The sequence below is a fragment of the Rattus norvegicus genome, chromosome 5, assembly GCF_036323735.1.
Source record: "Rattus norvegicus strain BN/NHsdMcwi chromosome 5, GRCr8, whole genome shotgun sequence".
In the NCBI taxonomy this organism is placed as follows: Eukaryota; Metazoa; Chordata; class Mammalia; order Rodentia; family Muridae; genus Rattus; species Rattus norvegicus.
In genome coordinates, this window is record NC_086023.1 from 67,479,394 (window position 1) to 67,493,520 (window position 14,127).

The following is a 14,127-nucleotide window of genomic DNA, read 5'->3' on the forward strand; positions in this document are numbered from 1 at the left end:
GCCACCATGTAGTTTCCCTGGAAGAGAAGCCAGTACTCTTAACCACTGAGCCATCCCTCCAGCCCCCAAATTTTTCTTTTAATTTTATATTTTGCCATAATTTCAGAATTATTGAAAAGTTACAAAAACCGTTACAAATAGTCTGTGTCCTCTCACTTCCTCAAGTGTGCACATCTTACCATGGTGCCTCATCCTTTTCTCTCCGAGAATGTGAGCACGAGAACATTGAATTCTGGGCCGTGTGAGTCAAATGCAAGTGCAATTGTCCTTCGCCCCAAGTGTTCATTGCATTCTCCCCCCAGACTAGAGCATCCTCTTACATAACCACACTAAGAGTCTCAAAAGCTTGTTTGAATTTCCCCAGCTGTCTCAATAATGTTATCTACGCAAAGGAAGAGTCAGAATAGGATGCTGGAATTTCTGAAGTCATTTTCTTCTGCATTAATTAATCTACAATAGTAACTTGGTCTTTGGCATGTGTGTATACTTCATAACACAAATTATCTCATATCATAGGCCACTTAAATTGTAGCCTATCTTTCATTTTGATTTGTCTGTTGTTTTCTCATAATTGATTCAGGTTATGAAGTTATAGGGAGGATGTTAGGAGTGCCTTTTGGGGTGGGGATGAGATAGTTTTTATATGTAGCTCTTGCTATCCTGGAACTCACTCTAAAAACAAGGCTAGCCTCAAACTCAGAGATCCACCTGCCTTTGCCTCCCTGATGCTGGCATTGAAGGTGTGTGCCACCACTGCCAAGCTTAGAGTGACTATTTTAAATGACCATATGAGTGCTTGCTTGTGTGTATCTGTGTGCATCACACATGTTCCTGGTGCCTGCAGAGGCCAGAAGTGAGCTTTGGCTTTCCTGGAGCTGGAGTTACAGGCAGTGGTGAACCATCACCACTAAGTCATCTCTCCAGTGCACTATAACAACCCGGTGAGTTGGCTCTTCCCAGTATTGGAGATGTTCATTCAAACCCTTAGCAACAAATGACATCTGCTGCACAGTATAAAGTCATTATCTTCATTTTTGTGATTAGTAAATGTCTCGCGGAGAGCAGGTTTGAAAGTGTCAAACCCCGAGTCATTAGACATTGCCACTGATGTTAGCCGCTCTGCTCGTGCCACCTGAACCCATTATTGTACAGTTGCCACTGGAAGAAGTTATTTTTATTTTCATTAGTGTATTAATTTATTCTCTTTACATCCCAATCAAAACCACTTCCCAGTCCCCCTCCCAGGTCTCTCTCCCCATCTCCTGCTTCCCCTAACCTCTGAGAAGGGGGTCACTTCCCTTCCCCCCCTCCCCTGGGTATAAACCCACCCTGGTATCTCAAGTCACTGTAGGACTAGTACATACTCACTGTAGGACTAGTATATACTCTCCCACCGAGGCCAGACAAGATAGCCCAGTTAGGGAGCAGGACCAAGCTGCACATCTGCTACATATGTACAGGGGAATGGGGGTGGGGTGGAGACTAGGTCTAGCTCTATTTTTAAAATAACTGCTTGAGGCTGAATTTAGCTCAGGGGAAGAGTAAGTTTCCTAGCACACACAAACTTTTAGATATGATCCCTAACACCACAATAATACAAAATAAAAGAAAACCCTGTTTATTCCAGGTCTAAAGTATAGTGTGTAGTTTAATTAAGAGCTATAAAAGCACCATTCATTTTAGGCAAAGAGCTAAAGAAAAAAACTGGAGGTGAGTGCACTGACATACTAACAAAGCTTGTTCTAGGCTGGAATGTTCCCCCCACCACCATGTTTTTCAAATTTAAAATAATTTTCCAATAACTAAAATTTTGAGTAGATACCTGAAATGTTTATTACTCTATTGCCAATTGGTACACAAAGGGCTTTAGGGAAATTTGACGTAGGAACTGTGATATCCTTTCACTCAGAAATGCTAGAGTTGTAGCCAGCAAGACACCTACCCTGGGATAATCACAGATGGGTACATCTAAAATAGTGTCTGATCTGAAAGTGTTTCTCCCACTCCAACCACTAAACCGTACCATTGTTCTTCGCCAATGTGTGTTGCCTTTCTCTCAGTTGCAAAGCGAAAAGTCTGCTGTGGTAGATGACTGGTAAGGGAGGGACAGTTCAGAATGTAGAGGTTTGTCCGTGGATAGAGGGAAGAGGTGACATTGTTTCCTTTCATTGAAAGTAGATTTCTTTCTCACATAATATATCCCAATTCCGGTTTCCCCTCTCTCCACTCTTCCCAGCTCCTTCCCAGCTTCCCTCCCTCCAGATCCATGGGTCCTCTGTCTCCCATCAGAAAATAAACAATCCTCCATGGGATAATACGATAAGAAAACAAAACCAAACACATTGCAGTTGGACAAAACAATCAGAAGAAAAAGAGGCCAAGAGAAGGCACAAGAAACAGAAACCTACAGGCTTGCACACTCAGGAATCCTGTGCACACATTAAACTGGAAGCCATAATATATGTACAAAAGATTTGTAATATAAAAACAGAGAAGAATGGGCTGGAGAGGTGGCTCAGCGGTTAAGAGCACAGACTGCTCTTCCAGAGGTCCCGAGTTCAATTCCCAGCAACCACATGGTGGCTCACAACCATCTGTAATGGGGTCTGATGCCCTCTTCTGGTGTGTCTGAAGACAGCTACAGTGTACTTATATATAATAAATGAATAAATCTTAAAAAAAACAGAGAAGAAAACTATATGAATAAAATAAAACTAAAAATAGTAAGATAAAATTACAAAGAAAAGAGGAGCGCCCTGACATGCATGACAAGGAACCTCCAGCACTAGCACAGAGTTACCCCAGCGAGACTCTCAGAGGAAGCTAGAATTGCAAGTGGTCATCACCTGGAGATTAGTTCTGGGCTAGGGGTCTGTGTCCACTTGCCTGTCCGCTGCATCACAACTGGTGCAGACTCCAGGAGGGTGCACACTACCTCAGTCTGAATCCACATGAGCTTTGATCTTGTTGATAAGAAAGCCCTGTTTCCTTGAGTCCTCCATCCCCTCTGACGCCTACTCTCTTTGTGCTTCCTCTTCCATGGGACTCTGAGTCCTGAGGGGAGGGACTTCCAGGGCTGAGTGTTCAAGGTCTCTGACACTCTTCGTACAGACTGGCTGGGTCTCTGTATTGGTTCCCATCTGCTGCAGGAGGAAGCTTCTCTGATGATGGCTGAGCAAGGCACTCACCTGTGAGTGTGGCAGAATTCACCAGGAGTCATTCTGTTGCTGCTTTTTTGTTCTTAGAACAGTAGTGTTGGGTTTACCTTGGGTCCCTGGATTTGGGTTGCAAGTATTTTACTGAGTGTTTTTTGCATCTCTGTTCAGAAGGAGAAGTTGATTAGTAGTTCTTTCTTTATGGGGACTTTATGTGGTGGGTGTCAGGATAACTGTGGCCTCATAAAACAAATAGGGCAATGTTTTTTCTTTTAATATTTTGAGGAATAATTTGAGGAACATTGAAATTAACTCTTCGAGGGCCTGATAGAATTCTGCACTAAAACCATCTATCCCTAGATTTTGATTTTTGTTTGCCTACTTTGCCCCCTTTGGTTTGTTGGGAGACTTTTAATAACTGCTTCTATTTTGCTATAGTTGTAGGTCTTTTAAAATTGCTTATCTGATCTTGATTTAACTTTGATAAGTAGTGTATATAAAAAATTCTTTTTTTTTTTATTTTTCCAACTTGGTAGAGCTTGGGTTTTTAAGGTGTGTCCTTAGGATTCTCTGGATTTGCTTGTATCTGTTGTTATGTCCCCCATTTCATTTTTAATTTCGTTAATTTGAATATACTCTGTTTTTCAATTGATTTGGATAAGAGTTTGTCGATCTTACTGATTTTCTCAAAGAACCTGTTCTGTTTCTTTGATTCTTTGTCGTTTGATTCTGTGGTTTGTCGTTTTTGCTCTTATTGATTTCGGAGGTGAATCTGATTGTTTCTTGCCATCTACTCCTTTTGCTTCTGATTTCTTCTTTTTGTCCTAGAGCTTTTAGGTGTGCTGTAAGTTGTTAATGTGAGTTCTCTCTAATTTTGTTCTTTTATTTTTATTTTTTTATATAGGCACTTAGTGCTATGAACTTGCCTCTCAGAACCACCTTCATTGTAGACCGTAAGTTTGGATATGTTGTGCATATATTTTCATTCAATTCCAGAAAATCTTTGATTTCGTCTTTAATTTCTGTCTTGACCCATTTTTCATTCAGTAGTGAGTTTGTTCAGTTTCTATGAGTTCGTAGGCTTTCTGGTTTTGGTGTTGTTCATATCCAGTTTTAATCCATTGAGGTCAGATAGGACACAAAGGTTTAATTCCTTTTTTTTAATGTGTTGAGACATGGCTGTGCCTGAGCGTTTGCTCAGTTTTAGAGGGTGTTCCATGAATTGCTGAGAAAATATGTTCTTTCTTGTTTGAGTGAACTATTCTGTAAATGTCTGCTAGATCCATTGGTTTTATAGCCTCGGTTAGCTACTGCATTTCTCTGTCCAGTTTTTGTCTAGATGACCTATCTATTGGTGAGAGTCAGTTATTGAAGTCTCCCACTATCAACGTGAGAGGCTCAGTTTGAATTTAAGTTGTAGTACTGTTTCTTTTATGAATTAATGGGCCCTTGTGTTTGGTGCATAGATGTTAAAAGTTTCAATATCCTCTTGATGGGTTTTTCCTTTAATAAATATGTAGTGTTCTTCCCTATCTCTTCTGAGAAGTTTTGGGATGAAATCTATTGCTTCTTAAGTCCATTCGTTTAGGGTATCTTTTTCTATCCTTTTACCCCAAGATAATGTCTGTCCTTGATGTTAAGGTGTGTTTCTTAGATAAACCAGACGGGTGGATTCTGGTTTCGTTTGCGTTGTTTTAGTCTGTGTCTTTGTATTGGGGGAATGTGAGGCTATTGATATCAATGGATATCGATGAGCAGTGTTGATTTCTGTTAGTTTAGTTGTGGTTGTGTGTAAGTGTACCTCCACCTCCCCTCCTTTCCTTTGCTGGTCTAGGATTATTTATTCCTTGTGTCTTATTGGGTTCATCTAACCTTTTTAGATTAGAGTTTCCTTCTAGAGTGCCCTGAGAGTCTGGATGGTAGATAGATACTGCTTAAATATGGGCTTATCATAGAGTGCTTTATTTTCTCCATCATTGTGATTGAAAGTTTTGCTGAGTAGACTAGTCTGCGATGGCATCTGTGGTTTCTTAAGGTTTGCAGAACAGCTGTGCAGACCCGTCTGGCTTTTACAGTCTTCATCGGGAAGTCCGGTGTAATTCTAGTACGTCTGACTTTGACCTCTTTTCCTTGCAGCTTTTGATATTCTTTATTTTCTTCTGTATATTTAGAGTTCTAATTATTATATACAGAGGGGACTTTCTTTTGTAATCCAACCTATTTTATGTTCTATAAGCTTCTTGTACCTTTATATGCATGTCCTTCTTTAAGTTAGAAAAATTTTCCTCTACAGTCTTGTTGAAAACCTTTCCTGGGCCTTTGACCTGGGTTTCTTCTCCTTCCTCTATTCCTATTATTCTTAGATTTAGACTTTTCATAGTGTCCCAGATTTCCTGGATGTTTTGTGCCAGGTTTTTTTCCTTATATTCAACTTTTCCTTTGAGTGAGTTATCTATTTCTTCTTTTGTGTCTTCCATGCCTGGGATTCTCTCTTCCACCTCTTAGTGCAGCTTACTTTGTTAGTAAAGCTTGCTTCTGTGTTTCCTGTTAGAGTTCCTAAATTTTTCATTTCCAAATTTCCCTCAGTTTGTCTTTTCTTTATTGATTCTGTTTCCACTTTCAAGTCTTTTTTTTTTTAAATTAACTTTTTTTTTTTTATTAACTTGAGTATTTCTTATATACATTTCGAGTGTTATTCCCTTTCCCGGTTTCCGGGCAAACATCCCCCTCCCCCCTCCCCTTCCTTATGGGTGTTCCCCTCCCAACCCTCCCCCCATTGCCGCCCTCCCCCCATAGACTAGTTCACTGGGGGTTCAGTCTTAGCAGGACCCAGGGCTTCCCCTTCCACTGGTGCTCTTACTAGGATATTCATTGCTACCTATGGGGTCAGAGTCCAGGGTCAGTCCATGTATAGTCTTTAGGTAGTGGCTTAGTCCCTGGAAGCTCTGGTTGCTTGGCATTGTTGTACTTTTGGGGTCTCGAGCCCCTTCAAGCTCTTCCAGTTCTTTCTCTGATTCCTTCAATAGGGGACCTATTCTCAGTTCAGTGGTTTGCTGCTGGCATTCGCCTCTATATTTGCTGTATTCTGGCTGTGTCTCTCAGGAGCGATCTACATCCGGCTCCTGTCGGTCTGCACTTCTTTGCTTCATCCATCTTGTCTAATTGGGTGGCTGTATATGTATGGGCCACATGTGGGGCAGGCTCTGAATGGGTGTTCCTTCAGTCTCTGTTTTAATCTTTGCCTCTCCCTTCCCTGCCAAGGGTATTCTTTTTCCTCATTTAAAGAAGGAGTGAAGCATTCACATTTTGATCATCCGTCTTGAGTTTCGTTTGTTCTAGGGATCTAGGGTAATTCAAGCATTTGGGCTAATAGCCACTTATCAATGAGTGCATACCATGTATGTCTTTCTGTGATTGGGTTAGCTCACTCAGGATGATATTTTCCAGTTCCAACCATTTGCCTACGAATTTCATAAACTCGTTGTTTTTGATAGCTGAGTAATATTCCATTGTGTAGATGTACCACATTTTCTGTATCCATTCCTCTGTTGAAGGGCATCTGGGTTCTTTCCATTTTCTGGCTATTATAAATAAGGCTGCAATGAACATAGTGGAGCACGTGTCTCTTTTATATGTTGAGGCATCTTTTGGGTATATGCCCAAGAGAGGTATAGCTGGATCCTCAGGCAGTTCAATGTCCAATTTTCTGAGGAACCTCCAGACTGATTTCCAGAATGGTTTTACCAGTCTGCAATCCCACCAACAATGGAGGAGTGTTCCTCTTTCTCCACATCCTCGCCAGCATCTGCTGTCACCTGAGTTTTTGATCTTAGCCAATCGCACTGGTGTGAGGTGAAATCTCAGGGTTGTTTTGATTTGCATTTCCCTTATGACTAAAGATGTTGAACATTTCTTTAGGTGTTTCTCAGCCATTCGGCATTCCTCAGCTGTGAATTCTTTGTTTAGCTCTGAACCCCATTTTTTAATAGGGTTATTTGTTTCCCTGCGGTCTAACTTCTTGAGTTCTTTGTATATTTTGGATATAAGGCCTCTATCTGTTGTAGGATTGGTAAAGATCTTTTCCCAATCTGTTGGTTGCCGTTTTGTCCTAACCACAGTGTCCTTTGCCTTACAGAAGCTTTGCAGTTTTATGAGATCCCATTTGTCGATTCTTGATCTTAGAGCATGAGCCATTGGTGTTTTGTTCAGGAAATTTTTTCCAGTGACCATGTGTTCCAGATGCTTCCCTAGTTTTTCTTCTATTAGTTTGAGTGTGTCTGGTTTGATGTGGAGGTCCTTGATCCACTTGGACTTAAGCTTTGTACAGGGTGATAAGCATGGATCGATCTGCATTCTTCTACATGTTGCCCTCCAGTTGAACCAGCACCATTTGCTGAAAATGCTATCTTTTTTCCATTGGATGGTTTTGGCTCCTTTGTCAAAAATCAAGTGACCATAGGTGTGTGCGTTCATTTCCGGGTCTTCAATTCTATTCCATTGGTCTATCTGTCTGTCTCTGTACCAATACCATGCAGTTTTTATCACTATTGCTCTGTAATACTGCTTGAGTTCAGGGATAGTGATTCCCCCTGAAGTTCTTTTATTGTTGAGGATAGCTTTAGCTATCCTGGGTTTTTTGTTATTCCAGATGAATTTGCAAATTATTCTGTCTAACTCTTTGAAGAATTGGATTGGTATTTTGATGGGGATTGCATTGAATCTGTAGATTGCTTTTGGTAAAATGGCCATTTTTACTATATTAATCCTGCCAATCCATGAGCATGGGAGATCTTTCCATCTTCTGAGGTCTTCTTCAATTTCTTTCCTCAGTGTCTTGAAGTTCTTATTGTACAGATCTTTTACTTGCTTGGTTAAAGTCACACCGAGGTACTTTATATTATTTGGGTCTATTATGAAGGGTGTCGTTTCCCTAATTTCTTTCTCGGTCAAGTCTTGAAATCTTATTAATGTCCTTTCACTGCTCTTGTTTTCACAAATTTCTTTAAGGGATTTATTTATTCAGTTTCCTCTTTTAGGACATTGAATCATATTCACAAAGGCTACTTTAAAGACTTTTCTTGTACGTCAGTAATGTCAGACTACTCAAAGCCTACTGTGGTAGGGCTGCTGGGCTCTAGTGGACACAAAGTGTCCTCGCTGTTACTGATTGAGTTTTTATTCTGGCATCTGGGGATCTGGGTTTGGGGAGATTGTAATTTCTAGGTGCTGCTATCCGGTCTTGTATTTGTTGGGTGGATTTTTGTCCCTTGGCTTCTGTATCCTTCTCTGGTTCTTGGTGACTGTGGTGGTTGTGTTTTGTGTCTCCTGGTAGGGAATTCTGGGATTGAGATAGGTGTGATTATTGGATGATCCAGGTAAAACGTATTCCTAGGTATTGGAAGCTGAAACTTAGGAATAAGGGTAGTGGAATCATTGAGGGGATGCACAGGGAGGAGGGAAGCAGGCTGTTTAGTCTCCCAAGAATGGGGCAGAGTGTGAGGAGGGGCCACAACAGGCAGTTTTCTATAGGGTTGGGAATGAGACAGGGATTGGATTTGAAGGCAAGGAGGGAGTGAAGATCTGAAGGTTGCCTACCTACTTCGATGGCCTACTTGCTTCTCTGTCAGGCCTAGCTGGCAGATTCCAAGAGAAAGCCTGCTGGAGTTGGGAGCTGGGAATAGGATGAGTGAGTTGGGAGGAAGGTTAAAGAAGAAGATCTATGTGATCCAGCAGATGGAGGAAGCTACCGCAGGCAGTCTGCTGCAGAGAAGGAGAGGAGGATGCAGCGAAGATCAAGTTAGGAACCTCCTTCCCTGGGGCCTGGGATAAAGGAATAATCAGGGAAGGGAAGTTTGGAGGGGAAAAAAATCTGTGTGATCCACTGAAGAGTCAGACACGGCGGGGGTTGTAGCAGGTGGTTTGATGCAGAGCTGGGGATGAAACTGGGGGATTGGATTTGGAGGAGCTGAGGGGAAAGTGAAGATCTGAAATTAGCCTACCTGCTTCCCTCATGGCAGAATTTTTAATAGACAAGGGACACAGGAAGCCGAAGACAGAAAAGGCAAGCAGGGCTTGATGATGTGGAGTGCTGGGATGCTGCATTTATAGAGTCTGTCTTTTAGGCTTCTCAAGCAGTATCGAAGGATTTAATGGAGTCAGTGACTTGAGAATGGGTCTCAGCCAAGTCATTCTCACACTCAAAGGCAAACCACTGGATGTCTCCCAGCTCAGTTCCCTCCCACATGACAAATAAGGCTTGTTATCACGTAAAGCACACCCAGCTTGCTTTCGGTGGTAATATGATTGATTCTGAGAGGCAGAAGACCCATGCTTTCTGCCTACTTTCAAACTTAGCTGTGTAGTGGCTTGGGGAGAGTGCTCACTGTGTAGGAGTTCTGGCTATGAAATCATGAGGACCCAAGTGTGGATTCACAGAACCCATGTTAAAAAACCAAACCGGCATGGAGATATGCCTTTAACCCCAGTGTTCATGGGGTAGGGGAGGGGTGAGAGACCCTGTTTGAAGGCACAGAGCAATTTTGGAAGAAACCTAATGTCCTGGCCTACAATTGCCCGTACAGGGCTCATGTATCCCCACACTCATATGCTTGCAACATACATACATATGTATGTACAAACATACATACATACATACCACTTAAATTTTTTGTTTCTTTCTTAATACTAACTCAATTTTTATTTTCCTTCACCCCAAGGTCATAGTTTTTTTATTCTGTAGCCTTCTTCCTGGTGTAATTATAATTCATCCTAACATTCCCATGTTCAACCTTTAGGGAAACTAGAAATGCTACTTCATGAGGGTAATTAAAGCAGAGGCCACACTAATGATTTAAATCTTTCATTCTAGCACAGTGCTTCCATATGCACTTTTCTCTTTATTGACTTGAAAGTGGCTTAAATGAATATCCTTTAAGATCCAGCTTAGGCTTTGCTTTCCCTGAAAACCTGTGCTGACCCCTGGTCAATGCACAGGGGCCCCTCTAACGAGTTATTGCTATTATTTCCCTTAGTCAGGGGACTCATACCATTATATTATGGTAGTGAGTAACATGTACACGTGGCCAAATCCTGAGCCTCTGTGAAGGACATGTAGGAATTAACTGTTCCATATAATAAGCACATAACAAGAGGTTTGGTATACATATCCTGTAGATGTTCTGAAGTCAACATAAAAAAACCCATAAAGAAGGGGAGGGGGGAGAGGGATGTTTGCCTGGAAACCGGGAAAGGGAATAACACTCGAAATGTATATAAGAAATACTCAAGTTAATAAAAAAAATATTAAAAAAAAACCCAGTCAACCAATCAGTAGTGAATGGACCAATAAACCGAACTGACAGCTCTCAGAAGAAGTACAAATGGAGGGTTGAGGGATGGCTCATTGGATAAGAGATCAAACTCCCTCATGGAAGACCAGGGTTTGGTTCCCAGCATCTGCTGCTGGCAGCTCTCAACTGTCTGTAGCTGCAGGGACCCAATACCCTCTTCTGGCCTCTGTTGCCGATTGCACTCGCATACACACACACACACACACACACACAGAGAGAGAGAGAGAGAGAGAGAGAGAGAGAGAGAGAGAGAGAGAGAGAGATGTATATACTTACTTAAAAATAAAATCTGTAAATATATACCTATATAAGTGGCCAATAAATTCTTGAAAAATGTTCAGTGTCTTTATCCATTAGAGGAATGCAAATTAAAACTGCTTTCAAACTTCATTTCACCTCGTCAGAATGACTATCATCAAAAATCAAAGCAAGCCAGTAATAACAAAATGCTAGTGGGATATGAGAAAAAAAGTAGCCTTTATGAATATGACTATGGATATGAATCCATTATAAAAATCTGTATAGCAGTCTCTCAAAAACCTCAAAATGGGGGCTATGGAGATGTTCAGCAATTAAAGGGTGCTTGGTGCTTTTCCAGAGGAGCACGGTTTAGTTCCCAGGCTCCATGTCAGGTGGTTCACAACTGCCTGTAGCTCTGACCAGGCACATACACACTTGTGGCATACGTACACATACCCATGGATAAATAATAAAGTAACTCTTTTTAAGAACTGAAAATGGAGATACCATATGGCCCAGCTATACCTGGGTATGTATCCAGATGACTCTAGACGCTCCCTACAGAGACAGTTGTATATTCCTATCTGTTGCTGGTTAGTCACAATAGCCAGGAAGTGGAATCAGCCCAGACGTCCTCAACAGGTGAGTGGCTGAAGGTAATACGGCTCATACACACAGTGGGATTAGATTAAATAGAAAGGAGCGGGGAGGGGACAATGTATGGCATGAAAGTAGAAAGGGGATCATGATCGTGATCTCGAGAGCGGTGGGAAGTTCAGGGGGTAACAGAAGGCACATGCTTCATGTTTTCTCTCATTCATAAAGTCTTGATTTAAAATTATGAGAGACGGGGAGAGAGAGTGTGTGGTATGGAAGTAGAAGGGGGCTATGAGAGGAGAAGTGATCTCGAGGGCGGTGGGAAGCACAGGTGTGACAGAAGGCATGGAACAAGGAAGCCAGCCGAGGCTGCACGGGAGAAGACAGGCTCTCGCTGCACATGGAGGGGAGGAAAGCTAGGGACCGGGGAAGGGGAAGGAACGAGAACAACACCCTTTGTATAAAATGTCGTCGTAAGCTAACTGTAAAACTAACTTTAAAAGGCCACGCCATTTTAAAGAACCACCCTAAATAAATGAGAGAATAGCACAAGCAGGATAGAACTGCCCTCATGAAAATAATCATCACGCCTTTTGCACTTTTTTTAAGCACTTTTGCATTTTTTTTATTTTTTGTTAGTTTCCTATAGATAAATTCCTGTCTGCTGAGAAGACTTGATAATCTAAATAAAATATACTATCATAATCCCAAAAGACACAGGAAAATCCTGCTGTTGGGTAAGAAGTCTTAGAATAAAGAGTCTTTCCATAGTTTCTTCATAGAGAAGAAAGGCATTTTTTTTTTGCAGTAACATTTTTTTTTTCTTATACTGTTTGACGATGCGGCACTTGATAGCTCTGTCTATTCCTATGGAAACCAAGTTAGTAGATGGAGCCAAGGCTTGGAGGAGGCACTGGGGAGAAATATTAGCAGAGTTCAGCCATGGAGCAGCTAAAGATGTTGCTTTCCCTTCAGTCAAATCCTCTTTGAGAGCCAGAATGTGTTTCAGTCAGAGAGATGTTCTTGGCTGAGGTCTGGTCTGGCTGCTCTGCCAGATGGATGAGCATCTTAAACTTGGAAAACAGCAAATAAAGCTCAGAGGCTGCCTTTGAAGCATCCTTCTTCGCCTTTGCTTAGAATTGTCAAGGAACTTTTTAAACTGTTTCCAAAGATTTGCTCAGTATGGCAGGCTAGCGACACACTCACCGTCACAGGCAATTACAAAGCTTTGTCACAAAGCACAGTATTTGAAATTGACCACCAGAACTTTAAGGAAGGAGAGACTCTGTCTGCCACTGGGAAAGAACAATGCAGACTCAATTTCGTTTCTAGAGCTCAGTAAATTCATATTCTTCAGTAATTTGATTTTTATAACTATTTGCTTTGCTGTCCTATAAAAATTCACTCTACCGACTAAAAATCCAAAATACAAGCAGACACTTAAATCATACGAGACAGGAAGATAGTCCAAAGACAGAAGCATTTATAGTCTCTGTTTTGTATGCGGGTAGTAATCTCCTGGTCTAGGTTAAAAACATATTGGCTTTCATTACACAGAACCATTTATGTATATACAGAAAGTATGTTTTTATTTCAAGTAGGATGTAATGGTTCATAGCTCCAGTTTATGTGCTTTCATTTAAAAATAATAATTGAATGCTATAAATGCTAGACAAATGGGTTTTGCGTTCCTTATCATGTCATTCTAGAATCTATTTAGTCATAACGTTAACGTCTTACCCAGTGCTCTGTACTATAATAATACTGAATTGTCAGACAGGTCTCAGATTTGATTTTGCCCATATGCAAGCTAAGAAGCTGGTCTGTTAATATTGCGTGGATGCTTAAAATCAACATTAGACTCCAGAGCGTAGACAAAGGAGCTATTTACTCACAGCACAGTAGAAAGCCTGAGCTGGGGAGCCGGATGGATGCTGTGCACACTGCACTTCCGTCACTGCTAAGCAGCACTGAGCTCTAGGCTCTCTGTTTTACGTTAGCCAGTATGAAGGCACAGTCTCGTCCCCCGCATGACCCTGGGAAGTTGCCTAAGTAAGGAATGTCAACACTACTGTGACTGACAGCATCCTAGACTAAGTCAACTGTGAATAGGTCCCATAGGAGACAGTAGGTCTTACTCCAAACATCTAGAATGTAGTATCCAAGGCCAGTTTACCCCTGGTCAGTACCTACACAGGGGAGCTTAATGTTGAACCTTGGTATCACAGCTCCCCAAGCCAACGGAGGACTCTGCCCTGGCCTATGTACAAACACGGAAGAGGTACCGGTCAGTGTCACAGGCAGTTGCAGCTTCGGTTGTCACACATGACGCACTCTAAGGCTTCTCATGCTCACATGCTCTCAGGGAGCATATGGATATGTGACCATTAGATTAAAATAAGGTCGCGCCTGTCCCTGTACTTCTGGCCTGTAATTGGATCCATGTTTGGGTATTGGATGACATCAGTTATAGCGAAGAATCAGAACTAAACATTAATAGAAATGCTTCGTTGTTCATGGGTGGCCGTGGCAAACACTGCAGTAGGTCAGCCGCATCTCCACCTCTCTGTGATTCATGTGCAAGCCATCTTCATTTTGTTAGAATCCAGTACGAGATCTGAAAGACAGAGTACCAGTTGTTCTGTTCCTGCATCTTACAAATCTGAGCTTCTTTTTTTTTTAATAAATTGAAATATATAACATATAATAGCATATATTATTTTTCTTCTTCATTTCTTCAACTAGAGCCTTACAGCATAACAGTTTACAATATTTTTAAGAAATAA

General features: G+C 41.5%; 1 protein-coding gene and 1 long non-coding RNA gene across 9 annotated transcripts in view; one reads left to right on the forward strand and one right to left on the reverse strand.

Moving 5' to 3' along the window:
- Window positions 1-14,127, forward strand: part of Invs (inversin) — a 152,845-nt gene that overhangs the window by 72,883 nt on the left and 65,835 nt on the right. The gene's annotated exons all lie outside the window — the stretch shown is intronic.
- The window catches only part of LOC102551711 (uncharacterized), a 55,768-nt gene continuing 55,393 nt past the window's right edge, over window positions 13,753-14,127 (reverse strand). For both annotated transcript variants that reach the window (XR_005504760.2, XR_005504761.2), the window contains one exon: window positions 13,753-13,958. This is a non-coding gene — a long non-coding RNA (uncharacterized LOC102551711). The remainder of the gene's footprint in view (window positions 13,959-14,127) is intronic.